Source organism: Liolophura sinensis, chromosome 12 (assembly GCF_032854445.1).
Source record: "Liolophura sinensis isolate JHLJ2023 chromosome 12, CUHK_Ljap_v2, whole genome shotgun sequence".
Classification (NCBI taxonomy): Eukaryota; Metazoa; Mollusca; class Polyplacophora; order Chitonida; family Chitonidae; genus Liolophura; species Liolophura sinensis.
Window position 1 is genome coordinate 25,133,792 of NC_088306.1, and position 16,973 is coordinate 25,150,764.

Consider the following 16,973-nt stretch of genomic DNA (forward strand, 5'->3'; position numbering starts at 1 on the left):
GCCATATTTGTACACCACAACGGTCTTCAACGAACGTAAGAGTGCGCTAACAGATATATGACGTTTTCGACCGCATATTGTAAACAAGGATAATACGAACACTGACAGCAGGGAATACAAATTTACTGCCCAAGATCGGATTTGAACCCGGATCTCATACGCCTCACGTTAAGGAGTCGAGCGACACGTTACACACATACCTGATGACGCTCTCCTTTCCTATTTTATTTATTTGTTCTACTGGTGTTTCAATATTTCACTTATATGACGGCGGCCATGTTTATGGTGGGAGGAAATCGGATAGAGCCCGTTGGAAACCCAAGGCTATACACCAGTTGGTGGCAGACCTTCCCACCTACGGTCGTGGAGGAAGCGACGCATGAGCTACTCTTTCCCTTTTTAGCCTGGTGATCGTTTTTGATTACTACGGGAAAATTGGTATACTATCCTTTCCTTGTAAGTTAACGGTTGATCCGCCATCTTTGTCATACGGCTTTGGCTGTTCGCTGGACACAGACCCCCATTACAACTTCCGTTTTTCGGTAGGGACGATTGTAGTTCTGTGAATTTTAGGGTATAAAGTCTTTTTTTGCTCCCAGGCGTCCATTTTTGGTGCACAGGTGCATGCTTGGTATTAAAATGCTGGAAACTGTCTAAACTTTGAGGAGGTATGAGCTTTATTGATGAAAGTTTGAAACTCTGGGCGAGAGGACACAAGGTGTGAGGTAGTGATGAGGCTGCGAGTGACGTCCCCTTGGCGTTGCTAGGCACGCCTCCCAGCTGCCGGCATGGAAAGGTCCAGATTTTGACGGTCAAACCTATGTCAAGATTTTTATGGCTTCTTTCTCACAGGCTGGGCCAGGTATGCACCAAAGCTTATTGGCCACGGAATGTTTGGGACTGAGCTACAGTGCTAGACGTTAACATTGTCGCTTATGGAAAATTAATGGGGGTCCGAGGCCCGCTGGCTCACCTTAACAATGAAATGGGTGTATTACGCTCAGACGAATTCAGGCAGACGGGATAACTCTTCCGGTATCAGCGATAATGCGACAGCGGGAGAGGGCGACCTACGTACGCAATACACCACCCCAAAATAGCATAATCTACAACCTCGGAGTTGCATGTAACCTAGTGCAAGAAAGGTGTGTCGAGGTAAATGGTGATCCTCGTAGTTTACGCGTAGCTCTCTCCAGTTATAGCAAAGTCCGCGGGCAAACTGATTATGCTGCATGTTCAGTCAAGAACTACATGTACTTTAGTCCGAGGAATGACATGGTCCGTATTTTCTACCCGGAAGATTATACACAGGCGTTGAAGGCCTGCACGATCTGCTGACGCACGACGGCTGTCAATACAGAAAGGTGTCGTAAAACGTTTCTTGCTTAATTTAGAGGCATGCTGAAATTCAAGGTAAGGCGTGAAATATATGTGAGCGTGTGAGGGGAGGAGGGGGGGGGGGGTAGACATTTAATAGCCTGTACCCGTCGAAATTGGACGTTTTACGCCAACGACTGAACTTAATTAGTTTGAGATTTCCTCGAAAATAAATTTTGATTTGTCACTTAATTTTATTTTTAAAAATGTGTATTTACCAGGCTAGTTGATGTGTAAACTGTACGGATGCACAATACAAAATATGTGTAGTATATATACGAATAGCTGTTGTGTAGGGATCCGGGTTAAGGAAAGGATCACACATCTGTGCAAACACCAATTATATAACACAGTATATAAAATGCTCAGAGATAATAAACGAAAAGTGAAAACTTAAGCAATTAATGATCTACATTTCTTAAATAGAAATGCAATACAAATAGTGACAGGCTGACGACGCGTAATATAAGATTTCCTTCTTTTCAACGCGCAGTAAATCAGATTGGGGATTCTAACTACTCTATATATATACCCACGTGACATGGGTAATCAACCGTTGAAATAGACAGCCACGTGATGTTTGGGCTTATATATAGGTGGCTGTATATCTTGACACGCATCCAAAACGTAAGTACGATAGGCAGAATGTCTAATTATCTTTACGCTATAAATATTCACCACGACAGATTAGTATTTATCTATACGGCTTTGATTGATCTATGTGCGCAGTATATACATCAACTCGACTGTATCCGCATGATAGTTCGTGCACACCCATACTGTTGCGCTATGTCATTCGTTGTGAAATGCAAACAGTGTTTGATCCGAAAGTTTAAGTTATCAGAGTAAATACATGATGGTTGCATGATATATTTCTGTTATCTTGCATATAAGCTCACGCATTTTGTGGCTTATATTTGGCCACAAATATAGCGAACAATTAAATCTGGAAAATCAATGATTTGGTTAAACGTGATGGTTTGTTCCCCTTGGGCAACTAGATTTTAAATACATATTTATCTATTTAATACATGTTTATTAAAATTTTTATATTTATGCCGTTATTTATTTCCTCGGTGTCATATATCGAATTTTAAAGCAGCACGGCCATAATGACAGTCTCGCGGAAAAACTATGTAGATGTTTGACCTGCTTACCGACGTAAAGGCGTAAATGGGTGAAGTCCCGCGAGTAAAAGCTGATTTCATACACGTGGCTGAAATGTTCAGCTATGAATGGCTGGTCACCGTTCTTCACTGATAAAATTCAGTCCGCTTATTATCATTGGATTGATTATGCATGTGATGGAGAAAGTTGAAATACATGTATTCTGTATCAGGCCGGCCGATTTATAAGTGATTGTATCATTGTAGCCATAAATGTAGTCACATATATTTCCCCCCGATTTTGGCATGAAACCTAATATTGGTATTTCTGTTTTTTAATTTTTCTGACGGCTTTCCAGTGACCCATATTAGTGTCGTGTGTTCACATCCCGCCAGATCCCGCCAGCTGTGTGCCTTAGCGAGGAGAGGGGGTGGGGGGGGGGAGAGACCGCATTGGTGAGAAGCTCCCGGTGGCCAGGAAGGCCAGGTGGCCTGGGAGAAAGCTACAAGGAACATTTACCGTCACCAAATCGACATTTTAAAAGAACACATTATCATAGCTGGCAACTCTACAAACCATTATACTGTATTAGAATCTTCCTCGAAGGAACCATGAAGTTTGTTTTTTTTCGGCCCACCGGTGGAATTTTTCTTTATAAAGTCGGGCGTAAGCTGTGTATAGTCTATTTTTCATTCAGGTTGTCTATGTGATAATTATGTGTTACGTCTTACCCATGCGTTGCAAGTAAACAAAGTGGGACTCGAGTTGCCTTTGCTAGAAAAACAGAGATATCTATGCATTGTCGTGACGAGGTACAGCTTAAGTACATGTATGAGTTGAATCAAGCAGACAGCAACGTTAGAATGGGGTTGTCGGACTGGTTTGATAAGCTGCTCACACCTTTACACTACGAAAACAACACTGCTAACGGACTGCTACTGTCGCTGGGCTTTGCAATCCGTAGTACGCCATGTAAAGGGATCTTCTCACCTCTTCTATGATATTTCTCCAAAGCGGCCCAACTTCAGTGTAACCCACCTCCATGCGGACAATTTCACTAGAAATAACAGCTCAGAGTAGTTCTTTGATTTTATATGCACCGATTCCAGCCATCCAAAATGTAGATATGACAAAGCCAGCATCAGTAAAGCATCCGACGGTTTAAACTTTTAAAACGAAAAAGTCGAACGAGCGCCCACCATGTCCCGGAAAGGTGCTTGTTTATTGTTGGAAATTGGTTTTTCCTTTTTATTGCCGTTAAGGAGGAGTTGGTAAATTATCTGATATATGCCGGAAAAATTCCCACAGTATATTGATATGTTCACCGTGACCTCCGTCGAGTCGCGTTGACCGTTTGTAGGAATGTAGGAAACACCGATATTTGACAAGCTACTGACGAACTTTTCGACGTTTGATGTGCAGGGTTGCCTTGCAAATGAGTGGAGGACACGTGGTCGCGAAATCGATTGAGATCCATGATCCTCATCAATTGCATGTTGTCACGAAAGCACCACGAACAATAAGAACGGAGAAATCTAGAAATTCCGAGTCCTGTGCGGCTCCTCGCGAATCCGTTAATTCCTCCCCCCACAAACCTGACCGTGCTTGTAGGCGAAACAACCTTGATCATGAAAATAATCCCCAAAAGTAAATAAAATGAAAATGTCCATTTATGCAACGCTTCTGTTAAACTGCGGCAAATCAATAAATGTGAAATAATGGTCCGATGATTTCCTCTATAAGTCACAGCTCACGTAGTCGCCATCGCTCTCTGACAAAGAACAGTTTTTCCGCCTCCCTTGCGTGCTTAGTTGATCGCTTTCTCTAATGGTTACCGTTAAACTAAATAATTGTCTATCAACATTTCACTATATTTGCCCGCGCGTGTGTTGCACAATAAACTAAAACATCGTTACGGATCGTGCGAAGCCCGGCTGTTCGTCACACCATATAGACCTACGCTGCCGGGGATTCCACGAGTGATACATTTTAGAAGTAATGGCGAGTGACCTATATAAGGGGATTGACTGACGTTGGAGGGTTTTAGATCGATTACACACGGCGTGCCTAGTGAGAGACGGGTTGAGCGTTATGCTAGACTGCTGCCTGTCCGGTGCGAGACGATGATTTGGGTAAGAAGTGTTGCGGTGGTCGAAGAGGTGGTCATAAAGCCCTTCTATAAATGCCAAAGCTTTAGGGAGTGACGGGCAGAGAGTTAACTCCGGATGATTCATACTGACGAAGTCACGTGGTATTGGCGGTGTCGCCTAACAGTCGCTTTACGCGTGGACTGCTTCGGAAGCGACTCGTTTGCCTTTCTTCGCTGACTGCATGCTTTTATATACGTAAGTATTGAAGGTATACATACACCTCGCTTACACCAAAGGAGACTACAGCCATATTTATATTGGCTTTCCTTGAGCGTTAAGTGGCTCCTTTCCTTTATATCCGTGTTATGTGTTTATGTGCATATATTAAGTAAAAAATGACGGAACAGGTATATCGCGTATCGCATGTAGTCTGATATTGCATATATGATATTGCGCGTCGCATACAACATATGATAGGTCAATATTACGTATCGCATATAATATATGGTATAATGAGTATCGCATATACATGTATAGTATATCTTATTTAGATGATGGACCTGAAACGGGGCGAATTAGATTTGCTTGCACCAATCGGCTGGTTGAAGCTTCAAAACAAAACAGAACGATAAAAAACAGTTTGCTGTCACTAATCAAAACTTGCACCCGCTATTTTGTAAATACCGCTATGTACGAAAATCAAGACAAAACAGTCTCCCCACCTACATATAGGGACTGCATTGTCCCCACTGCACCGAACCACGCATGTATGCCGTACAGCAGAAGGCTTACGATTACCTGTTCACTGTAGACAATTTGGCGAGTTCTGTATTTAAACGGGTGTTTAGGTCATCTATGATACTGACCTACTTTTTTGACCTACTAATTGATTTATGGGATTGTTGTTTAAAATACACGCGTTTTCACTCACACGATGTGGGACAGGACAGTAACCCGTAAGTGACTGTATGTGGGTCGGTGTATTGATATTTTAAATGCCTGAAACCTATGGGACAAATCGGACATTCGTAGATACCCAGTGACACCGCTTCGGTGGAATAATGGTTAGAGCGTCCTCATCAGAGTTCGTAGACCCGGGATGAAACCCGGGTCGGGTCATATCAAAGACTTCAAGAATAAAATAAAAAATAAATGTTCACACAAAAAATGACTCCTCGTCGTCATTTGACTGACAAATTTTAAAGTACGCCGTTAAAAAATAACAAAAAAAACAAACATTCATACGTTAGCCGAAAATGGAAGTCCAAAACCCGTTTCCATCACAGTCACTGACATCCGTTTGCATGCAGAACAAAAATATTCTATAAATGGATACTGCTTAAATGCCAGGTCATCAGTTTTCTTTGATGTCAGCTAGAAATTGTCAGTCATATTTCAGACTCCCTGTCTTAAAGGTCAGCCTGAGTCAGGGGAACTTTCAAACAATTGCATTGATGCAAAATAGTATGAATAATTGCATGTGCCCATTGCAGTTGTTTGTGCACTGCCTGTATAATTGTATATACGCCATGTGCAAAATTATGAACTGCATAACATGCCCCGCTTCACAGAGACCTCCATGATATAGTGGTTAGCCTTTCACCAAGATGATCGCTGTTTGTTCACGTCCAATTCAAGTCCAGCTCATGCCGGCTTCGTTTACGGTCGTACGTGGGAAGATCGGCACCAACTTGCGGATGCTCGTCGGTTTCCCACGTGCTGTAGCCGGTTTCCTCCCATCATAATGCTGGTCGCTATTGTCTAGGTGTAGTATTCTTGAGTATGGCGTACACCAATCCAATAAAAAAAGAAAGAAATTAAAGCCGATATCCGGTTGTCCACAACTATAACATTGGTTATCGACATACTTCTCGACATATCGCGACTCCGCATCGCGTCACAGCCCAAATAAAAGTTTTGCTCTACTGATTAAAAGTAGTCCATGAGGTCACATTCACAAAACTTCTTGTTTCTCGTAACTTTTATTTTTGTTGAAATACGTTATTTATGTTACAGTGCGATGTCACATTGAAGAAACGTTACAAAAGTTGATTTACGTTAAACGTTTGGTTAAAATGAGCTCGCGTGGTTGCCAGTTGTAATTGTGAAATATGATTCTTCCTACATTATGTAATGTGACCTGTAAAGGCATTTCCGTCTATTCACTGGGCTATTCCCGTATTGCATATGCCAATACCAGGTGACCTTTGTTCGTTAAATATAGAGGCACTTGTCCTGTGATATCGAAGTCCTTCACTGTACAGCACAAACGCGCTATGTGTATGTGTGGATATAGGGTTATGTATCTGTACACGACTTCATGGGCTGGATGAAATTGTATTTCAAGTATGTCCTGAATATTTTTTAATTGTTTACGACAAGAGGAATTAATATGGTTATTTAACAATTATATCACTTTAATCTCTTTTGCCATCCGATGCGGTGCAATTACTGCGTCATAGCCTCGCCTTATTATGGCCTATCAGAAGGATGCAAATAGACATAATTATGCCAGGTCATCTTTTATATGATTGGTTATTTAGACCACCTTATCTGATAAACAATGGTTTTTGGCAAATGCAATCACGGAAACAACGTTTTTGTTGCACGGTGCATTTTGGTAGGACAGGGGAATAGTTTTACACGAGAATACCTGAACAGTAATCAGGCACTGAGTTTCAGCACTGAACGTTAACATTGTCGCACATGGAAAATTGTTAGGGATCTGGGGTCAATACGAGGATGTGTCGTCACGATAAAACTCAGTGTCCGTACGTAAATACTGATAAAACTGATCAAATCTACAACGTGTCATACCAAAGACTTTAAAATTGTACTTTTACACTTACAAAATTGATGTGTGAATTTTAACAGAGGGTTTGAGTTTTTTTTATTGATGCTGGAATGTATTTTAGAGTGTAGCTGTTCCTCTCCTGCCGTGCGTGGGAAGATCTGGCAGCAACCTGTGGATGGTCGTGAGTTTCCCCCTGGCTCTGCCCGGTTTCCTGCCACCATAATGCTGGCCGCCGTCGTATAAGTGAAATATTCTTGAGTATGGCGTAAAACACCAATCAAATAAATAAATAAATGAATAAACATATAGCTGCCCCGCTTAGCGCGCAGCACTGAAAGTTTCGAGCAAGGACACATGGCTGGTTGGTCCGGTGTCACTATAATATGACTGTGCGGGTGTCAGGTCTGGTGCATCCTGCATTATACTTCCGTTGCGGCATCGCTATATAATTCTCACCACCTATATACATATATTTATACATTTCCCGTCTTTTTCCACACGCCTTTTTTGAGTAAAACTGCTATAAAACCACGCTCCACTGAGTATTGTCAAGGTGATCTTACTTCTTTTCGTATATAGCCTCGGCATATATGTTAGCTGTATGTACCACTCACCGTGCTGAATCGTTTACGTGTTATGCTAAATAGGCCAGGCTACGCATTAATACACAGGATAGTAGATATACGCGGAAGAAGATTTAAACTTTGACTGTAAGCAAGGCGCCAGATTGTGCTATTATTGGGAACCGGGTAAAATATGACCTATGTCACATACGTTATGATATACCGCGAGGACTGACCTATTTACTACCAGAGACGTGACATCCGAGTGGATAAGTGTTCAACGCGTTAATGTTACACATTTATACGCAGTGCGTCCCTTAGCGAGAATTTAGAAAAAGACGGTTAGCAAAACGGTTGACGAAACATATATTCTTCAGGCGGTAGGCATATTTATGGAGGACTAGACGATATTGTATTATTTTTTCTAACAAAGCTATAAAGTAACGTTAGATTTATACCGTGGCTGGAAGACCCCGGGATTGTTAGATGTATGATATACTCGATATCAGCCTACATATGCAACTAGCGTGACGTAGGCCCAATACGATGACACTCGGTTAAGAGAGTTTGTGAGTGCTGGTTGAATCAACCGGCCTTATGCTCCGCGATCACCACCCTTAATTATAGATCTACGCTGTCCGCTGTCCACATAAGATTTATTGTACCACGGTGACCGAGCAAGCGACCGACAAAACATCTTCACCTCGAGGTAAGCCAGTCCCTGTCACTCCATCTACCGAGGTAGTCAGCACTAAATAGCATCTAAATGGCAACCACGTGCTCTTGCAAATGATAGCTTCAGTGCGGAGGTGTTCTATAAGGGTGACCCGCTCGCCCTGCGGTGCGTTAGACCTCTAGTGGTCGAAACTCGCCGGAAACGCTTTAAGCATAGGGAGAGCTAAGGCAGTGACTCTGGACTAGTTTACTGGATTCCTTATAAGCTGGTTTTAGTTGTACAGGTACTGAAAATATGTTAAAACTTTAGATTACTGGCTATTACGTTGTGCTACGGTAGGCCAACATAGGTCAATTGTTTGAATTGTCGCATATCTTGAGTGCAAATTTTGCCGTTATGAGAGCAAAATATTAAAACGAAGACCCAAAATTATCAAGTCTACTGGCAATATCATGCAGCCTCTAATTTCACAGATTAGATGGTTTTATCTTCGTTTCGGTTAACATTCCACTATTCCCTAACTTTTCGATTCCGTCTACAACGTTGTTCCGTAAAGCTGTGACGTAACTGTTATTGCCACGCGGTCATTACCATATAGTTAGTATTTATATAATTTATGATACTGAAATCCAAGGCTTTGTATGTCCATTGATCTATATACCGGTAGCACAAATACGCCCACATTTTACATTGTATATATACCGGCATATTATATATATCACATGTTAACTCGGCATGAAAATATGCACCGCGCTTTCTATATTTATATTCATCTACCATTTCGTTGTCACGACCTGCGAATGTAGGACAACGGTTTTCTCGCGCCTGTTTGATAAATTTTTTTTGAAGATGTGAGTTTAATTTTAGATTTACACGGGATGCGTTGTTCCTACATACGCTGTACGTGGAGATGTAGGCCTATAGCCACGCCGGACAGACGTGACATAATTTCCCTTAAACTATCTCAAAAGCTCTTCCTCATCAGAACACACGCCTGTAGAAGGCTATACAGTTATATAGTCGTTAAATTGCCTGATATCAATTACAGGGAAGTTGTAGTAAAGCCGGTGCGTGAGTGTCTACTTTCATGTATACCTAGATTATATGTCCGTGTTATGCTAGTTGCTTAGCTGCTGAATTGTATTTGTATATTTGCTCATTGAAAGGCAAACAAAATTACCCACAAACGTGAAGGTATCTCAGATGAATAGCCATTTAAACGTGTCCACAAAATAGTCGGATTTGTTTTTTAGAATCTTTTTCAACCAGTAAGATGCAATTGAAACTTTGGACTCAACGATGCCCATTTCTGACCAATATTGGGGCTAGTGACGTCACATCCGGATTTTGTGACATAGACTGCTAGGTTTTGTCATTCTGAATGCATATACTTATAGAACATCTATGAACACATTTGCGGAATGGGCCTTGAAACGATCTATTTCAAGCACAAAATAGGAATGTGACGTCACTGATAGGGCCTTACGTTCTAGGCCACAACAGATCATTGTACAATTTGATGATTTAAAACCATTTTAATCCGGTTTGGAAAATTTGGTACATTACTTTCTGTAGCATGGCATTAAAGGAGAAGAAAATTTAAATGTCAATCAAATACCATTGAAAAGAGTATGTATTTGCTCTCAGGTGCATGTCATAAAAAATTCTAATATGTACCTCAAGTGGATACATTATAACAGTCAGCGCCAAAATCCACTATGGGCAACTCCATTTGGCCTAAGAATTAGTCCTGAAGTCTTCTGTGTTAGGAGGAAAATTGCGGTCGGAGGTCGGAAACCGCCGAAGTGCAGTTCGTACATTTCCGGTAGAACTCTTCTTCCCATAAGGTAGCGAACAGTGCTGTTCGTTTTCCGCTTGACGATCGGGAAGCCGGAATGTTGGACGTAGGTTCCGAGTTCACACAAACAAGACGGCAGTTTTAACGACGAAAGGCTGAGAGGCAACACACGCCCAGCATAAATTACAGGGTGTTAAAAATGGAGGACGCGATGAACTCAGCGATTTATGCCAGCTTTGCCGTTTTCAGGCTTTACGTGTATGGCGAGGAAAAATCGCAAAATTATGCAGCAGGCACCACCAAATAGAAAAAAATGTGCTCTATTCAGCTTATAGTATCATATTTTAAAGTTTTTTTCTCCTTTAAGCCTGTTCACTGACAGAGATTCCTCTGCATAGCTTCATTGCTCTCCGCTGCCTTGTTGGCAATGAGAGGTAGACAGTGTCCTCTTAGTGTGCATGAAGTCCTTTTGGGACCGCTTTTTCTCCACCAGTCTGACATATATGTGTCTCCTGTGGGAAAGTTAGCCAATAACTCGTCAAAGTGAACTTGTTTACCCCACTTCCTTATACCACTAAATATTTTAATATATTGCGAAGGAATTGGTAACGCGGTCTTCCAGCAACCTGCGGATGGTCGTGGGGTTCCCGGAGGCCATGGCCGGTTTTATGTCACCATAATGCTGGCCGCCGTCGTATATTAGTATGAAATATTCTTGATAAGGCTGAAGTATATGAAATGAATGTAAAGGTTCATGACGTAAGGCATTTTGCAATAGAACGCAAAATAAATAAATAAATGATAGATTAATTGTAAGACAAAACTGTTTCATCAAAGTCTTGTTGTCATGGATAGGGAACGCTGCTGCTGGTGAAAGTATTGAAAAACGTCTTCACGCGAATCCGTGGACAAATGAACCACAATCAACACGATTAAGTCCGCATATATACATGTCGTATCGGCATGCAGTTTGTAAATCGAGCTGTTTTTCTTCAAGTTAAAATCAAAGCCATGCTTTCCCGCAACTCCACACACACACACACACTTTTTCCCCTGAGAGATTTCACCCGCTGGCGACTGCCTAGCCGAGTCACGCTTCTTCAATTGGGTCATTTCCGCTGCAGCCGTAGAATGTGTCCTTTCGCGCGGCCTTGTCACCCGAGCAGTTCGGAGCAATTTACGGCGAAACGGAAGTTAAGTCTCGCACAGAAAATAAACAAAATTTTTAGAGAAGCCACAGCCTCATTACGTGGAACACATCCGCAATTTTATATTTACAGTTGAATTATCTCGCGTCGTTCAATATTCCCTAGCCTCTGCACAAACACGGTGTGTTCAGTAACGTATTGTTAAATTACATATAAGCCTACCCACAGTTTGTACCTCTTGAATTAGATACAAATCAAATTACAGTCAAGCTAATTGTTTACGCCAGTCAGCTTGCGATCAACGCTTTCATGCAGAATGTGTTGAACCTTAATTAGTGCAACGCCGGAAGTACGGTAGTAAAATTCGTTTTCAGCGGAAACCCCGGAGATGACCACGTGCTTGTCGTTTCTAGGCGACGCGGTATGTGTTGATGTCAAGGCGTGTTCTTTAATCTCCATTAAGTAACATCACGCAACAGCCCTCGTCTTTGATTTGTACCCGCGATCAGCAGGTTTACCGGAGAGACTTGTTGTTGTTGTGGCTCTTCTTCTTGGGAATTGGGCATGGCCCAATGACCCAGAAGTCTTTCACAAATGCGGTCGTTGTGAGTTCAAGTCCAGTTCATCCTGGCTTCTACCCCGGCCGTAGGTGGGAATGTCTGCCAGTAACCTGCAGATGGCCAGGGATTTCACCCGGGTTCTGTCCGCCTTCCTCCCACCATCATGCTGGCCGCCGTCGTACATGTATAAGTGAAATATTCTTGAGTACGACCTAAAACACTAAATAAATAAATCGTGAGAAAGGTGTGCTTGATCGTGTGGGTGTGTTTTTGAAATGCGCATGCGTCGAAACTTGTGATTGCATATATCTTTTTTTTGTTATACTGTTATAAGTTTTTATTTATCTTTTTTTTTCGAAGGTTGAGTTTGAGTGTGTAATTATGACTGTATTCACACCCAAAGTTCGCACCCAAACTTCATGGTCACTTGGCACACGCATTCGTGTGTTTGTTTATATAACATACTGGGAAACGTATATATGTTTATTAGCTAAATAACTGCTAAAAAAGTTAATTGACGAAAATATCTTGGTTGTATATAATGGTTGTGCCAGTTTGGAATCGGAACGGGTTCTGTTCATCTTGATTCCCCACATAAAGGGTCTCCGCATAAGAGCCGCTTTATATACGTAGGCCTAACTTCACACTTGACTCGCACGGACTATTTTGCTGTGGCATTGGTATATAAAGAAATAGTTTTCGCCTGAAGGCTGGCTAAAATCTCAATTAAGTCATTAAGCGGTCCTGTGAGAAACCAGGATAGACCTATATATGGTAAAGGAATCCGCATGTTTTGTAATGAGACATGCAAATAACCCCGTGAGCCTATAGCGTACCACTCATGCGTGATAAGTATGTCATTGCTCATCGCTTCCGGGTGTCGAGATAGCGTTTAACACTTTGTGATGGCAACGTACGAGTCTGGACGACGCGTTTCTTTCCGAAGCGCCGAACGATATTGTCGTAGTTATTGATACACGTGACTGCTAACATCCCACGTGCCGTCACGCTGAGCTTTGTCTAGTCTGAGCCGAGGTCGCCGGCAGCTTTTTTAACTGTCACATGATGGTGATGAATTTTAAGGGAAAACAAGTTTTATACATATATAGACGTCATTCAGGGGTGTTAGTGAAGTAGGCTATATCTGCAAAAAGTTTCAGGAAATACGAAATCCCTATAGTCAGGTTTAAAGCACTCTGGTTGTAAGAACTAGATCAACGGTCTCAAACTATGAAGGCCCGGGTTCAAGACCAAGGCAAGTCTAAAGCAAGGAGATGATCTTGTCTGTGTGCATGGGCCCCATGAGATCTGCATTCAGTTCCTTTCTGGGAGAAGGAATTTTCAAGATTTTCATTTTTCCATTGTTTTCGGAACATTCTTGACAGTAAGCCGCATACTCCTTGGCGCCGTCTAACTGTGCATTAAAGCGAGCGTAAAGAGAGTGGCGCATTCGCTGTCAGTAGTATCAATAATCAACTGATTTTTCTCTCTCGTATAATCTTCATACAATTTCGCTGTGGCAACCTTCAATAATCGCGTTCCATACGTATGGCATACGAAAAGTACCCGAGTATATCGCCAAATGTGGACGGTTTATTCTTCGATCATTCCAAATTCAATCCAATCACTATCCGCCATAGTGTAAGCAAAAAATTCTTTGCCATGGCGTTAACAAATCTTAAAAAAAACAAATAAACCTTTTTTCATGGTATTTTTATGGTACACGCTACCTTTGAAGGCGGCAGGGTAAGTACAATAGTCAAATCAATGTTTGTTTCCCTGAATGGACCACCTTGTCGGGTGTCCTCGGTATGTCGATCTAGTGAAGCAGTAGTATATAAGTACCTCGTATCTTAACAAGTGCTTGGACCATTCCTTTATGCTGAGCGACAAACAATAAATGCCGAGATTATCAAGTTTAACGACTTTACAGGAGTGATTCATGCTGTGGCCGTCCTTGGGCTATGAGTCACAGACCTACATGTAAATACACTGCCCCTCATATAGTATGTCCATGATGTTTTGAATACCATTGTTGTGTTGACTTAGCGGTGATATTGTTTGCATGAATATTCATAGAGCATTTTGAGCATTATTTTACTTTAAGTAGATCTGTGTGGTCATCACGATGAAGTTTTATATCAACTTTGTATTCATGTATGCATTTAAGGAAAGGTCGGTAATTTTTTAATGTTTCTATAAACCAAATTATACTGTACTTAATGTTTCAACTAAAGTGTGTAATCTTTGAACGTGAAAACATTTTTCAATCTTTTAAATTACATTTTAGTTTACATAAAATTTCAGACAAAGATATTTTCATACCTCAAGATAAGAATCTTTACTGAAAACCTTTCTTACTTATCTACACCTTTTTTGACCACCATTTACTGGTTTTCCCTGTTCTGGAAAACAAAATATGTGGAAAAGGTGGAAAAGGTGAAAACAGTGTTATTTGAAATTTCAAATGATTGTATGTTATCAGTTGTATATAATATTGCATGCATGTTCTGGCAGTTCAGGGTCTATGCTCAAATACTTAAATCTATGGGATATTCAGCGAATTCAGCGTTTGGACTTGTTGTTTTTTTTTGTAGAATTTATTATTTTTATTGAATGGCACTACGACTCACTGATCCTTGATTCCCCCAACGTGTGCCTGCAAGGTGCTAACAATATACCGCAAAACATTCGCCGGCAATTTGTTTTCAAATTAGCTAAAAGTCCTTGAGCTCATTTGATAATCATCCCAGAAATACGCGTGCAGCAAAACGTGCTCCACGTGGCTTCAGTATCACCATAAATATTATTCCAATCAGTTTTTGAAACCAATACATATAAAATGAATATGCACGGAGCTTCTTCTCAAAGTGAAAGAAAATAAAAAAATGTACTATGCGTCAATGCAAAGGCAACAGACATAAAAAAAAAACTGTGCAGAGGTAGATTAACACGAAGCTGGATTCATGGGTTACGTGTGATTATTTGTCAATTGTTCCATTGTTGTCGCTGCTCTGGATTTCCTCTCGGTGCTTTAGTCTTTTGTGTTTTACGCCAGCTTTCAAGACTTCTTTGACTGTATAAAATGCCTAAATTTTATGATAGACTTTGTGTGTTACTTCTGCCGTCATTGACGTCGCAGATTTCATTTTACCTTAAAGAACGTATTTTTGATATCAGAATGGTTCGTTCCTAAGCATGCATAAGAAGTTATTGCACTAGGAAACTTCAAAAATGGCGAATACAACGCGGTTGGACAACTAAAATATAGAAATATAGTGATTTTTCTGAAAAGTTATTACCCTTTTTGACTTGTATTTCTTTATGTATTACTGTATTCCATTTTAATGTCAGTCATATTATCTTTTCAGGCAAACCTGTGACGTCAACGCCCTGGTTCAGAAAATGCGACCTCTATGCAAAGATAATGTCAATCACGTAAGTATACAGTATTTGTATATCTGATACTTTCCCATGATAATTTGTTTATTTACGTGTGATGTATAGAACTGCAAGTCGTATTAGCGGAAGTCAAGTGGCCCAAGGCCGAGAGAGGCTACCGAGTTGGCTACAGGAGGTTTGTCAGCCTCTAAATGTTACCAAGACCTCACGACCCCGGCCAAGTCTTAATGATTATCAAAGGCCTAATGGAAACTGCCAAGAGCTAATTGTCAGCAAGTTCCCACGAAAACCGACAAACCCTGTCATCCAGGTATCACGATAACCATCAAGCGCTGAACACGTAGTTCACACAAAACCGACAAGCGCTGTCACCAAGGCCCCCACGAAAACCGACAAGCTGTAATTATCTCCAATGCCCCACGAAAACCGCCAAGCTTTACTTGTCACCAAGGCCCCACGAAAACCACCAAGCTGTAATTGTCTCCACGGCCCCACGAAAAGCACCAAGCTTTACTTGTCACCAAGGCCCCACAAAAACGGCCAAGCTGTAATTGGCTCCACGGCCCCACGAAACCACCAAGCTTTATTTGTCACCAAGGCCCCCACGAAAACGGCCAAGCTGTAATTGTCTCCACGGCCCCACCAAAACCGCCAAGCTTTACTTGTCACCAAGGCCCCACGAAAACAGCCAAGCTGTAATTGTCTCCACGGCCCCACGAAAACCACCAAGCTTTACTTGTCACCAAGACCCCACGAAAACAGCAAGCTGTAATTGTCTCTACGGCCCCACAAAAACCACCAAGCTTTACTTGTCACCAAGACCCACGAAAACCGACAAGCTCTAATTGTCTCCAATGCCCCACCAAAACCGCCAAGCTTTACTTGTCACCAAGGCCCCACGAAAACGGCCAAGCTGTAATTGTCTCCACGGCCCCACGAAAACCACCAAGCTTTACTTGTCACCAAGACCCCACGAAAACAGCCAAGCTGTAATTGTCTCTACGGCCCCACAAAAACCACCAAGCTTTACTTGTCACCAAGACCAGACGAAAACCGACAAGCTCTAATTGTCACTCAGTCCTATCACTTATTACAAGATACCGATCGTTTGTGTAGAATATGGGCTTATTGTGCGAATATTGCCAGTCTGTAACACCCTGTGTATTTTTAAGTATTAATATTTTCCTCTTTATCGCTGAAACAATCTCCACTATATTGATTCTATTTTGCTTATGTTCTTATAAAAAAATCGATGGACGATATCATCATGGCATATGCCGCCACATATATTAGTTTCCGTGTATATAACTTATGGTTTGAAATCGACTGCCCGTTTTTCTTTCACTTAGCTGACTCCACTTAGGGGACGTCGCTATATTTTTTCGATGTTTACACCCGTATTATGCCTCCAGGAAATTCCCAACCTCCTAACCCTGGAGATATATAAATTTTATTATG

At 41.5% G+C, this 16,973-nt stretch overlaps 1 protein-coding gene across 1 annotated transcript in view; it reads left to right on the top strand.

The window, feature by feature from the left end:
• The first annotated feature begins 4,573 nt into the window (after positions 1–4,573).
• Positions 4,574–16,973, top strand: part of LOC135479670 (uncharacterized) — a 65,568-nt gene continuing 53,168 nt past the window's right edge. The window contains exons 1-2 of the mRNA XM_064759565.1: positions 4,574–4,829; positions 15,485–15,551. The gene's annotated coding sequence lies outside the window, so the exon portion shown is untranslated. The remainder of the gene's footprint in view (positions 4,830–15,484; positions 15,552–16,973) is intronic.